Source organism: Schistocerca cancellata, chromosome 3 (assembly GCF_023864275.1).
Source record: "Schistocerca cancellata isolate TAMUIC-IGC-003103 chromosome 3, iqSchCanc2.1, whole genome shotgun sequence".
In the NCBI taxonomy this organism is placed as follows: Eukaryota; Metazoa; Arthropoda; class Insecta; order Orthoptera; family Acrididae; genus Schistocerca; species Schistocerca cancellata.
Genome location: NC_064628.1, coordinates 948,959,479 through 948,971,726, shown reverse-complemented (window position 1 = coordinate 948,971,726; position 12,248 = coordinate 948,959,479). Strand labels below are relative to the sequence as shown.

Here is a 12,248-nt window from a genome sequence, read left to right as displayed (position 1 = left end):
ACTTTGTTACAGGACATGTTCAAAATGTCCTTCGTTAGCGAGGATACATGCATCCACCCTCCGTCGAACGGAATCCCTGATGCGCTGATGCAGCCCTGGAGAATGGCGTATTGTATCACAGCCGTCCACAATACGAGCACGAAGAGTCTCTACATTTGGTACCGGGGTTGCGTAGACAAGAGCTTTCAAATGCCCCCATAAATGAAAGTCAAGAGGGTTGAGGTCAGGAGAGCGTGGAGGCCACGGAATTGGTCCACCTCTACCAATCCATCGGTCACCGAATCTGTTGTTGAGAAGCGTACGAACACTTCGACTGAAATGTGCAGGAGCTCCATCGTGCATGAACCACATCTTGTGTCGTACTTGTAAAGGCAGCACAGGTAGAGTATCCCGTATGAAATCATGATAACGTGCTCCATTAAGAGTAGGTGGAAGAACATGGGGCCCAATCGAGACATCACCAACAATGCCTGCCCATACGTTCACAGAAAATCTGTGTTGGTGACGTGATTGCACAATTGTGTGCGGATTCTTGTCAGCCCACACATGTTGATTGTGAAAATTTACAATTTGATCACGTTGGAATGAAGCCTCATCCGTAAACAGAACATTTGCACTGAAATGAGGATTGACACATTGTTGGATGAACCATTCGCAGAAGTGTACCCGTGGAGGCCAATCAGCTGCTGATAGTCCCTTCACACGCTGTACATGGTACGGAAACAACTGGTTCTCCCGTAGCACTCTCCATGCAGTGACGTGGTCAACGTTACCTTGTACAACAGCAACTTCTCTGACGCTGACATTAGGGTTATCGTCAACTGCACGAAGAATTGCCTCGTCCATTGCAGGTGTCCTCGTCGTTCTACGTCTTCGCCAGTCGCGAGTCATAGGCTGGAATGTTCCGTGCTCCCTAAGACGCCGATCAATTGCTTCGAAAGTCTTCCTGTCGGGACACCTTCGTTCTGGAAGTTTGTCTCGATACAAACGTACCGCGCCACGGCTATTGCCCCGTGCTAATCCGTACATCAAATGGGCATCTACCATCTCCGCATTTGTAAACATTGCACTGACTGCAAAACCACGTTCGTGATGAACACTAACCTGTTGATGCTACCTACTGATGTGCTTGATGCTAGTACTGTAGAGCAATGAGTCGCATGCCAACACAAGCACCTAAGTCAACATTACCTTCCTTCAATTGGGCCAACTGGCGGTGAATCGAGGAAGTACAGTACATACTGACGAAACTAAAATGAGCTCTAACATGGAAATTAAGCGTTTCCGGACACATGTCCACATAACATCTTTTCTTTATTTGTGTGTGGGGAATGTTTCCTGAAAGTTTGGCCGTACCTTTTTGTAACACCCTGTATTTTCATGTGTTGCGTTCGTGCGTAAGTCCGTAGCTTTTCTCCATAAGTTTAATAACTACAAGAGGAAGAAAAAAAGAGGCTTTAGTCATCACTGGTACATTCCCCTTCACTATTTGCGAGTGTTCGCCAACTTTGGGGTAACATTTTTATCCAGTGACTGTAGAAATCACTTGGTTTTGAGGCGAATAACTCTACGAGCGATATTCGGAGCGCATTTTCATCCGGGAAGGTACTTGAACGTTGATCGATAGAGAGAAGAAAAGGTGAAAATCGGACGGTGCAAGATCGGGTGAATAAGGTGGGTGCGGAATGACTTCCCAACCCAATTCCTGCATAGTGGTTTTTGTCAGTCCGTCAGAATGCTGGCAGACATTATAGGGAGTAGCACTGCAGTCTTCCGGTCGTTGACCCTGGACTGCGTCTGCGAGACGTCTGCTTTGTAGACAAGACATGTCAGCAGTGACGGTCAGACCTCGGGCAAACAATTCGTAATACGTCGCACAGTCGTTGCTCCACATGTCCCACCAGCTGCATGGCATTATCTTCTGTGGACGTGCACAGGTCTTGCGAGTAGTTGCTGCTTTGATTGGGCTCCACCATTCCTTTCTTATCTTTATGTTAGTATAAGTACATCCTTTCTCGTCACCAGTAACGACTCAGTATAGGAATGGTCGGTGTTGTTCACGAGCCAACTGATGACAAGGAAGCAGAGATGCACCTATGGCCACCCGCTAATTTTTGTGATTTTGGCTTATCGCTTGCAGTATCAATGAGTAGTGGGCACCACACAATTTTGATATCAAACTAATATGCAAATTATTTAAGTTGATCAATTAACTATTCCCAACCCTACCCCAGATGACGTCATGGGTATCGCCAGCCGGCTCGTGGGTCTCCACCCAGTCCCCTCCCCTTCCCCCACCTACACTACTGACGGAATTTCGAATTTTTTTTTTTTGGGAAATTCAAAAGAAATTGAGGAAAATTTAAAACACTTAGGGAAATGCTGTGTCCCGTGGCTCTGTTGACATCCCACCCTACCACCCCACCTGGGAATTGGTGACACATTCAATGGCCTTTCTGGGACTCGAACAAAGGGAAACTGTTCAGATGCAGGAGAGAAAGGTTATGTTATTGAACTTTATTTATTTTGGGTGGGAAAGTGAGGTAAAGATCGGTCCTAATTACGTAATTAATCATAAACATCTGTCCTAATTACACAACTATATGCTTAGCGCTACACATGGAACGCCTGAAACCGCAATATAGCTCAAGAATCGACGATGCCGTACAAGTGGTGTTATCCTGCTGGGGGAAAAAAAATCACAATACCACTCCAAACTAGCGGCAGGCGCACTCAAACTCTACATAGGATGATCCCTTCACCTACAAGCTGGCGGGGAAAAAGGTTGGAGTGGAAGGCACTATATGTTTTTTTTTTTTTTTTTTTGTGAGAATGCGTTCTACTGTTGTTGGGGTGCTGGTGCTGGATAGAGAGGAGTTTAATAAGTGTATTACTTGTAAGCATACAGCCGAGGACTGTGTCTATCACTGTTTGACGTCGGAGTTCGCTACAGATGTCTCCCTCTGCATTGCTCGACAATCTCCCTGCAGACATGCTGCTTGTAATTCGGGAAGCGCAATACAAATACAATACAGGCAATGAAAAATGCTTCACTGCTCTAATTACACATAGAAACTGTAAAAAAAAGCAGCATTCATAAACTACCACGCATAATGCAAATGTACTGGTGATAGAGAAAATTATACCACAACTGCCACAAAAACTGACCCCAAAAGATTGCATCAGAAGAGATGTGTGGCAGTCGCACGTGTTCTCCTCGATGTGCGGTCAGGTACAAACCAAGCAGAGTCGTCTTACTGCCCCCCATACCATCCCTTATCTGTCCCTTCTCCTCACCGTTGGTAGGGCTACATGCCTGTTCTATTATGTCACTGATGGTCCGCAAAGAGATCCATCAGTCACAACTAGACAAACGACACCAGAACAGTTCAACTGCTCTCCGTAGCCTCATGCTGCCCCCACCACTGAATACCTCCAGTCCCTGCCCCTGTTTGCATTAGCAGCAAATATTGTGGCTGCATAGTAGACAATATGAGGGTCGCCGAATGCCGTAAACATTATAGGCGTTTTGCGATATCACACTCTAGGGGTTCCTTGCAAGTGTTGATCGATTGTCCACGATTTTGGTGAATAGTTCCCGAAACCGAGGCGACGTTTTCAGGAGAAACTAGAGTTTGCCTGGGGCCAACGTTCCCCGTTGGATCATCTGTCACGCTGCCTGTCAGCTGTAATTCGGCGAAGGGCTCGCGAATGGTTTTAGCATCGAATCCTTTTCCAACATTAAATCTGTTTGAAAACTGCACCTTGTTGGCGTAGGACTGTGTCCTAGCCTGAGGTATTCCAGTAGGCGAAGAACACGTTGTTAAACGGCAGACGTGATTTCACCTGCTCCGCTAATCTCTTTCCACCTTTCACCGGTCCAACTGATCGCTCTGAGCTGCGGCACGCTTTTCATAGGCGCCACGTATTACAGTTACAGAGCTTTTCGAATTATTTCGGAACTTCTGTATAAAATTCTTACACTTTCTAGGTAAACATACCATTTGTTGCACTCGTCTATCGTTCTTAGTTCTCCAGGTACATAATTTTGAAATCAGATACTTCTTCGCTAGACGCCCTATAAATACTCTAGCACTAGTGTGCTGTTTAGAATCAGGCAATTTTACTGAATGCTTGGAAACCGAAGACAAAAAACTTAAAAATGAGCCAAGTAGTATCGGAGCAACCAAAGCAAAAGTCTAGAGCGCTTCCCTCTCAACGTGACTACAGCGGCCTGAGGCTAGAGCGCCCCCTTCTTCGGCTGCAGAGAGTTAACGTCTGCGGCTGTCGGCCGGTTTTCTTTCACTTCTGATAACCGCCTGGAATACTCTCCCACCTTCAGATCAAAGCCCTTGCGCCGAGAAAGCGAGCGGCGTCGGTTAGCATAGTTCCGCCAACTCTTCTGATCGGATGGCATGGACCATTGAGCACGAAACGACGGCTCACGTGCTAGTGGGAATTCGTTCTTCACCCCTCCCACCGCTCCCCGAACACCTCCGTCCAGCTCTCTCACTCTCTCTCTCTCTCTCTCTCTCTCTCTCTCTCTCTCTCTCTTGAAGAGAACATTTCGCGCTGGGAACGTTTACAGTCGTCCTCGGCAATTTCCTACACTTGTATGTGAGACAAAACATTATGAAGAACAAAAGATAGTGCTGAAAATTGTATATTTTGTCTGTGTGTAAAGGTTGTGGATAAAGGTCAAGGAGACATCTGCAGTAGCAATTCCTCATACTCGTTTCCTATTATCTACAGTTATTGGAGCCTTTCCAGTGTGCTTTAGTACACGCATTTTTCAACCGAGACTTACTGCTACAAATTTGGTGATGATGTTAATAAGTGTGTGTCAGTGTTAATAGTCGCTTAGAGCCCCAATACATCATGGATTTTCTTTTCAGATTATTAGAAGATGTAGTTATTATTACATAAGTAATTATTTTCCGCAAGCAAAGTTATTCAGTGCTTAATATTTTTTAATGTAGCCATACAGGCAAACATGTCCTCTTGACTTATTGGCTGTCACTAGTACCGTCTACTTCTGTCTACATGAGCCAACCAAACTATCATGTTCGACAATTCTGGACGCACCCTCACATGGCGAGAGGCGGCAATACGTAGAGCAACCAGCAACATTGCCAAACGAGATAGTTTTGGTGGTCCAGGTGTCACGGCGTGGGGGCGCATATTGTTGCATCATTGTTGTTGTTGTTGTAGTCTTCAGTCCTGAGACTGGTTTGATGCAGCTGTGCATGCTACCCTATCCTGTGCAAGCTTCTTCATCTCCCAGTTCTTACTGCAACCTACATCCTTCTGAATCTGCTTGTGTATTCATCTCGTGGTCTCCCTCTACGATTTTTACCCTCCACGCCGCCTTCCAGTGCTAAATTTGTGATCCCTTGATGCCTCAGAACATGTCCTACCAACCGGTCCCTTCTTTTTGTAAAGTTGTGCCACAAACTCCTCTTCTCCCTAATTCTATTCAATACTTCATCATTAGTTATGTCATCTACCCATCAAATCTTCAGCAGTCTTCTGTAGCACCACATTTCGAAAGCTTCTCTTCTCTTCTTGTCAAAACTATTTATCGTCCATGTTTCACTTCCATAACTGCCATCTGGTTCCTGTACAAATTGTAAATAGCCTTTCGCTCCCTGTATTTTACCCCTGCCACCTTTAGAATTTGAAAGAGAGTATTCCAGTCAACATTGTCAAAAGCTTTCTGTAAGTCTACAAATGCAAGAAACGTAGGTTAGCCTTTCCTTAATCTTTCTTCTAAGGTAAGTCGTAAGGTCAGTGTTGCCTCACGTGTTCCAATATTTCTACGGAATCGAAACTGATCTTCCCCGAGGTCGGCTTCTACCAGTTTTTCCATTCGTCTCTAAGGAATTCGTGTTAGTATTTTGCAGCTGTGACTTATTAAACTGATAGTTTGGTAATTTTCACATGTGTCAACACCTGCTTTCTTTGGGATTGGAATTATTATATTCTTCTTGAAGTCTGAGGGTATTTCGCCTGTCCCATACATCTTGCTCACCAGATGGTAGAGTTTTGTCAGGACTGGCTCTCCCAAGGACGTCAGCATTTCTAATGGAATGTTGTCTACTCCCGGGGCCTTGTTTCGACTTAGGTCTTTCAGTGCTCTGTCAAACTCTTCACGCAGTATCGTATGTCCCATTTCATCTTCATCTACATCCTCTTCCATTTCCATAATATTGTCCTCAAGTACATCGCCCTTGTATAGACCCTCTATATACTCCTTCCACCTTTCTGCTTTCCCTTCTTTGCTTAGAACTGGGTTTGCATCTGAGCTCATGATATTCATACGAGTGGTTCTCTTTTCTCCAAAGGTCTGTTTAATTGCATCGATGTAATGACCTCGAAATCTCGAACACGGTACACTAACCGGTCAAAGTTATTGTGATACTGTACTCTTCCGCATGTACGTCTTTTCAACGATGCAACCGACCCTGAATTCAATTTTATGGACGGCAGTGCGCGACCGCGTCGAACTGCGCAGATGGAGCAGCCCTTGGAATGAGAGGATATTCCGTGTACGGACTGGCCTGTCCGCTCCCTCGATCTAAATCCCAAGGAGGCGGCGTGGGATGGGTAAGGGACGGATACTGCAGCACGTCCACGCGCATCAACGACCGTCTATAGAGCCGGTGCAGGACTGCATCGCCCTATCACCAGAAGTTCTTATCAACCTTGCGACCAGCGGGGAGGGCGCTGCATGGCACGCATTGGGATCTGTGGTGATCACACGCCCTATTAACAGCCGTTTCCCGCCTCGGGTGATGTCCAGGAGAGCATCATGAACCGCGGTGACTACAGTGTAATTACTGTCCTTGAATAAAAGTGTCATTCCCGTTCTTCTGATTGCGTGTTTGTCTCAGTTACCTCCTGTACCATACTATACCAGCTCTTTCCATGTATGGTTCAAAAACGGTTCAAATGGCTCTGAGCACTATGGGTCTTAACTTCTGAGGTCATCAGTCCCCTAGAACTTAGAACTACTTAAACATAAATAACCTGAGGACATCACACACATCCATGCCCGAGGCAGGATTCGAACCTGCGACCGTAGCGGTCGCGCGGTTCCAGACTGAAACGCCGAGAACCGCTCGGCCACACCGGCCGGCCATGTATCGTCCACGGTTCATGGAGCTATGTTACTTACAATGATACACCATGCGAGAGGAACTTTCGTCATTAAGCGTAGCAAAAATACGTACCTAAAACAGCTCTCTTCTGGACAGAGTGCGCCAAAACCCTGCCTGCTGAGGTACAAATCAGTGTGCGCCGGCTTGAGATATGCAGCTGCCACGACATTCAGTTGTTTCCGACGCAGACGAGGGAGGACTTAGTCGAAAGCTCGAGATCTCACACTGATTTCACGTGGCGGGTAAGCCGGCCAGAGTGACCGAGCGGTTCTAGGCGCTTCAGTCGGGAACCTCGAGACCACTATGGTCGCAGGTTCGAATCCTGCCTCGGGCATGGATGTGTGTGATGTCCTTAGGTTGGTTAGGTTTAAGTAGTTCTAAGTTCTAGGGGACTGATGACCTCAGAAGTTGAGTCCCATAGTGCTCAGAGCCATTTGAACCATTTTTGTGGCGGGGAAAGCGTGTCCGTTTTATAGACGGACGTCTTTACATGTCAGGGAATAGAGGTGTCAGCGATTTCTTACTCGGTGCAGTAATAGAGAGGAATAATTGCGGGGACTAACAGATAGTGGAATATGCATGTCAGACTACTGAAGACCTTACATGTGACAGGCACGCAGTAACAATGCAGAGTTTGGAGCAGCGGAGGAGGAGTTGAACGATGGAATGAAATCGGTGGGAGAACCGATGGCTATAAACAAAAAAAAACGGAACGCGGCTGATTGCGGTCACGTGCTACAGTCTCCGGCTGGATGCCTGTTTCCGTGTGAGTTGAGCTGCCGCTCGGAATGCATTGTACGGACGACTTGCCCCATGTATAAATAGCAGCTGTCGCGCGGCTGCCTTGGGGTGTGCACTGATTGCGCCTGCCTGAAGATAGGCCGGCCTGCAATAGAGGGGCAGCGGGGGAGGGGCGGGAGTGGCTCTAAGTATAGCGTCGCGACGCCAGTAGACGTCAAGCGACGGCGCCAGGCGTCTGTCGGCGGCGGCGCTCCTCGTGGACAGCCTGCGTACTGGAGGCAGTGGGGGAGGATGGGGGAGGGGAGGTGACGCTGGCCCCGGAGCTGCCGGGTGTTGACCTCGTCCACCCGTCGCAGATACTCTGTCGCCTACTCATCTTCCAAGCCGCCAACTCAAGAAATAACCGCTGTACTTTATGATTTAACAATCAACAAGATAGTGAAAAAAAACTGTAATGCATGTAGCATCATATGTCCCACGTATCTGTGTGGAGGAGGCAACATGTCATGACATTCCTAATATGGCTTTCGCAAGACCTCAGTAATCATGCGCAAAGGTACCTCACACGTGAATTTCAAGTGTTTAATGGAAGAAAATGAGACCCACTGGCGGTTTTGCCTCTATTCCGGCATACAACACATTTGAATACGTTAGAATAACCGTTTAGAGTGAAAAACATGGTGTGGTAAGCATCTTAAAATCAAATGGAGTGCAAAAAAAGTGGTTCAAATGGCTCTGAGCACTATGGGACTTAACATCGGAGGTCATCAGTCCCCTAGAACTTAGAACTACTTAAACATAACTAACCTAAGGACATCACACACATCCATGCCCGAGGCAGGTTCGAACCTGCGACCGTTGCTGTCGCACGGTTCCAGACCAAATGGAGTGCATGTCAACGAATTTAACAGAACGCTAAATGGTGAAATAATGTGCTTACTTCAAAATAAACAGCCAACGCAGGAAAATGAAATCTCTCAAGGAATTTACAGCGGCTGTGTACCCGTACATGCGAAAGACTATTAAGGTTTCACATATTTTACAGACGATATCATCAGGGATGGAGCACATTTTCCGACTGGGGACAGATACGGATGGAAATCGGTCGTGTCCTTTTCAACGGTAACATCCCGGAATTTGTCTTAGGCGAGATGCAGAAACCACGGAAAACCTAAATATGGCTGTCTGAACCGCTGTCCTGCTGAATATGAGACCAGCGACTCACGTTTGTGCGCGTAGCTCTGTGACCGTCTCTTCCTCAAACTTATGATTTCTCCACTTTCAGTTAAGTACGGCCACCTTATTGCACCCTTACTGGACTACTCCGAGCTCCTCTCCTTGTCCCCACCCTGCGTAGCGTTTATTGGATCAATATACAGCGTGACACCAAAGACAGTTATCATTTAAAACTTCAGAACTTCATGAAATAACGTAGGTAGAGGAATAGAAATTGTCCCCTATGCTTGAAATGACATGGGGTTTTATTGGAAGAAAACAGCGCAAAACGACGAACAGATAGCACTTCGTATGATGCAAAAGCAATAATTATTATAAAAACTGATGTTTAGCCAAAACTATTTCCTTATAACAAATGCTCAACATGTAGGCTTTCATCAATAATATATCTAGTCGAGAGACGATGCTATGAACAGCACGGTACAGCATAATAGTAGGAACGGCGAGAAACTGCAGTCGAATGATGTCTTATAGCATCTCTGACGAAGTCGGACGATGGCAGTGGTCTTGCAACTTCAGGTAACCACAACCGGCAACCACAGGTCTGGGGACCTGGGAGGCCAAGCATGGCGGAGCTGGTGGCTCAGCATACGATCCTCACCAAACAATGTGCGCATGAGATCCTTCACACGGGTAGCAGTAAGGGATGGGGTGCCGTCCTGCATAAAAGTCGTACCTTCAAGCAGGTGTTTGTCAGCCAGACTAGGAATGATTCGATTCTGTAACATATCGGCGTATCTCGCACCGGTCACGCTGACAGTTTGAAAAACAGCACCCCACTTTTCCTCGAAGCAAAAGGATCTGATTACGGTTGAATTGATAAATCCCAAACACACCGTGCCTTTCTTCTCATACAAAGGAGTTTCCACGTTCTAGGATTTTTGGTGGTCCAGAATCTGTAGCTGTGGGTGTTGACAGACTCTCGGAGCGTCCAATGGGCTTCGTCGCTCCTCAACAGTTAGTCAACCAATAGTCATCTTCCTCCATTTTTTGAAGTACCCATACTGCGAATGTTCTCCGCGTTACAAAATCGATGGCTAACAGTTCCAGATGACGCTGGATTTTGTACGAATAGCATTGGAGGGTACGACTTCGTGCTCTCCAAAGTGTAGTGCGTGGAATGCCGGTGCGACGTGCGACTTCGTCATGCGGTGATGAACCCGCTAGAGTCTGCATTTCTTCCTGAGGAGAAGCATTTGAGTCTGGTCGCCCAATACCAGGCCAATCGTCTGAAAAACCGGTGGCTTCGAACTTCACGATCATTTTCTTCAAGGCGTCGCTTGTCTGTCCATTCGAATGCAATCCTTATGGCGAGACAATCGCAAAGGCAGCAGCAGCGGAAAATCTGCGTACCACGACTTTTGGCGCACCTGGCTCCCTCCCCCACTATAGCTCATTTTATACACGATTCTGATTCGGCGTCACTGACACGTTACTGTCTCGCGCCATCTTTTGGAGAGGTTTCTTGCACTCCTTTTTGGTTTCAATAAAACTCCATGGCAAATCCAGGCAAGTGTGTCAAGCTTTACCTCCCTTCTACATTCTCCCTGAATTAGTAAATTTCCAAATGTTAACGAACTTTTGGGTCATCCTATACATGTACGATGTCGTCCTGTCTACCTCCTCGATCCTCGAGTGTACTGGTGACACAGCTCTCCCTTACTCTACCACTTCCTCCATATATAATAATGACACCTTCAATTCAAATATAACCATGTCAAAACGTAAACTTACCTCTGGCAGTATAGACTAGAGCTATCTTTATCTGACTTAAACATGAGGTAGGACTTAGGAAGCTCGCTGCTTTCAGAGCCGCTCGTCATTATGGGGAACGCACACTGACTATCCAGAACATTGTGATCACCTACCTAATAGCCGGTGCGTCCACGGATAACAGCGGCGACGTGTCGCGCCATGGAAGCAAAGAGGCCCCGATAGGTCGTTGGTGGGAGTTGGCACCACATCTGCACACACACACACACACACACACACACACACACACACACACACACACACACACAGGTCACCTAATCCCCGTAAATTCCGGGGAAGGGGGCGATGAGCTCTAACGGCACGTCCAATTACGCCCCAAATGTTTTCGATCGGGTTCAGATCTGGTGTGTTGGGGGGCCAGAAAATCAATTGGAAGTCTCCACTATGTTACTCGTACCACTCCACCACACTCCTGGCCTCGTGACATGGCGCAGTGTCTTGTTGAAAAATGTCACTGCGGTCGGGAAACATGATCGTGGTGAAGGATTGGTCGCTTTGGAGGACGGGACCAAACAGCGAGGGCATCGGTCCCACAGGATTAGGGAAGGATGGGGAAGGAAGTTGGTTGTGCCCTTGGAAAGGAACCATCACGGCATTTGTCTGAAGAGATTTAGGGAAACCACGGAAAACCTAAATAAATCAGGATGGCAGGGTGATGAAGGGGTGTACGTGGTCTACAACCAGTGTACAATACTCCTAGGACGTCGTGGTGCCTTGCACGAGCTACACTGGACCAATGGGTGCCCACGTGAATGTTCTCCAGAGCATAATGGAGCCGCCGCCAGCTTGTCTCCGTGCCGCTGTACAAGTGTCAAGAAGCTGTTCCCCTGCAAGACGACGGTTCGCGCCCTCCCATAGGCATCATGAGAATATATTGGGATTCATCAGACCATGCAACACTCTGACACTACTCCAACGTCCAGTGCCGATGTTCACGTGCCCATTTCAGTCGTATTTGCCGATGTCTCAGTGATAACATTGGCACGTGCATGGGTAGTCGGCTGCGGAGGTCCATCGTTAGAAGTGTTCGGTGCACTGTCTATTCAGACACATTTGTACTCAGCCTAGCATTAAAGTCTGGTGTTAGTTCCAACGTGGTTCATCACCTGTCCTGTTCTACCAGTCTGCCCAGCCTACGACATCCGACATCTGTAATGAGGTGTGGCCACCCAGCACCACGATGTCTGGACGCGGTTCCGCCACGTGTTGAAGACACTCACCACCGCACTCCTCGGACACCCGACAAGTCGTGCAGTTTCCTAAAGGCTTGTACCGAGCCACCGAGCCATCACAATCTGTCCCGGTCAAACTCAGATAGATCGTGCTCCTTCCCCATAC

At 47.3% G+C, this 12,248-nt stretch overlaps 1 protein-coding gene across 1 annotated transcript in view; it reads right to left on the bottom strand.

Annotated features, from left to right (window-relative positions):
• The window catches only part of LOC126176012 (collagen alpha-1(I) chain-like), a 1,061,651-nt gene that overhangs the window by 562,045 nt on the left and 487,358 nt on the right, over nucleotides 1-12,248 (bottom strand). The gene's annotated exons all lie outside the window — the stretch shown is intronic.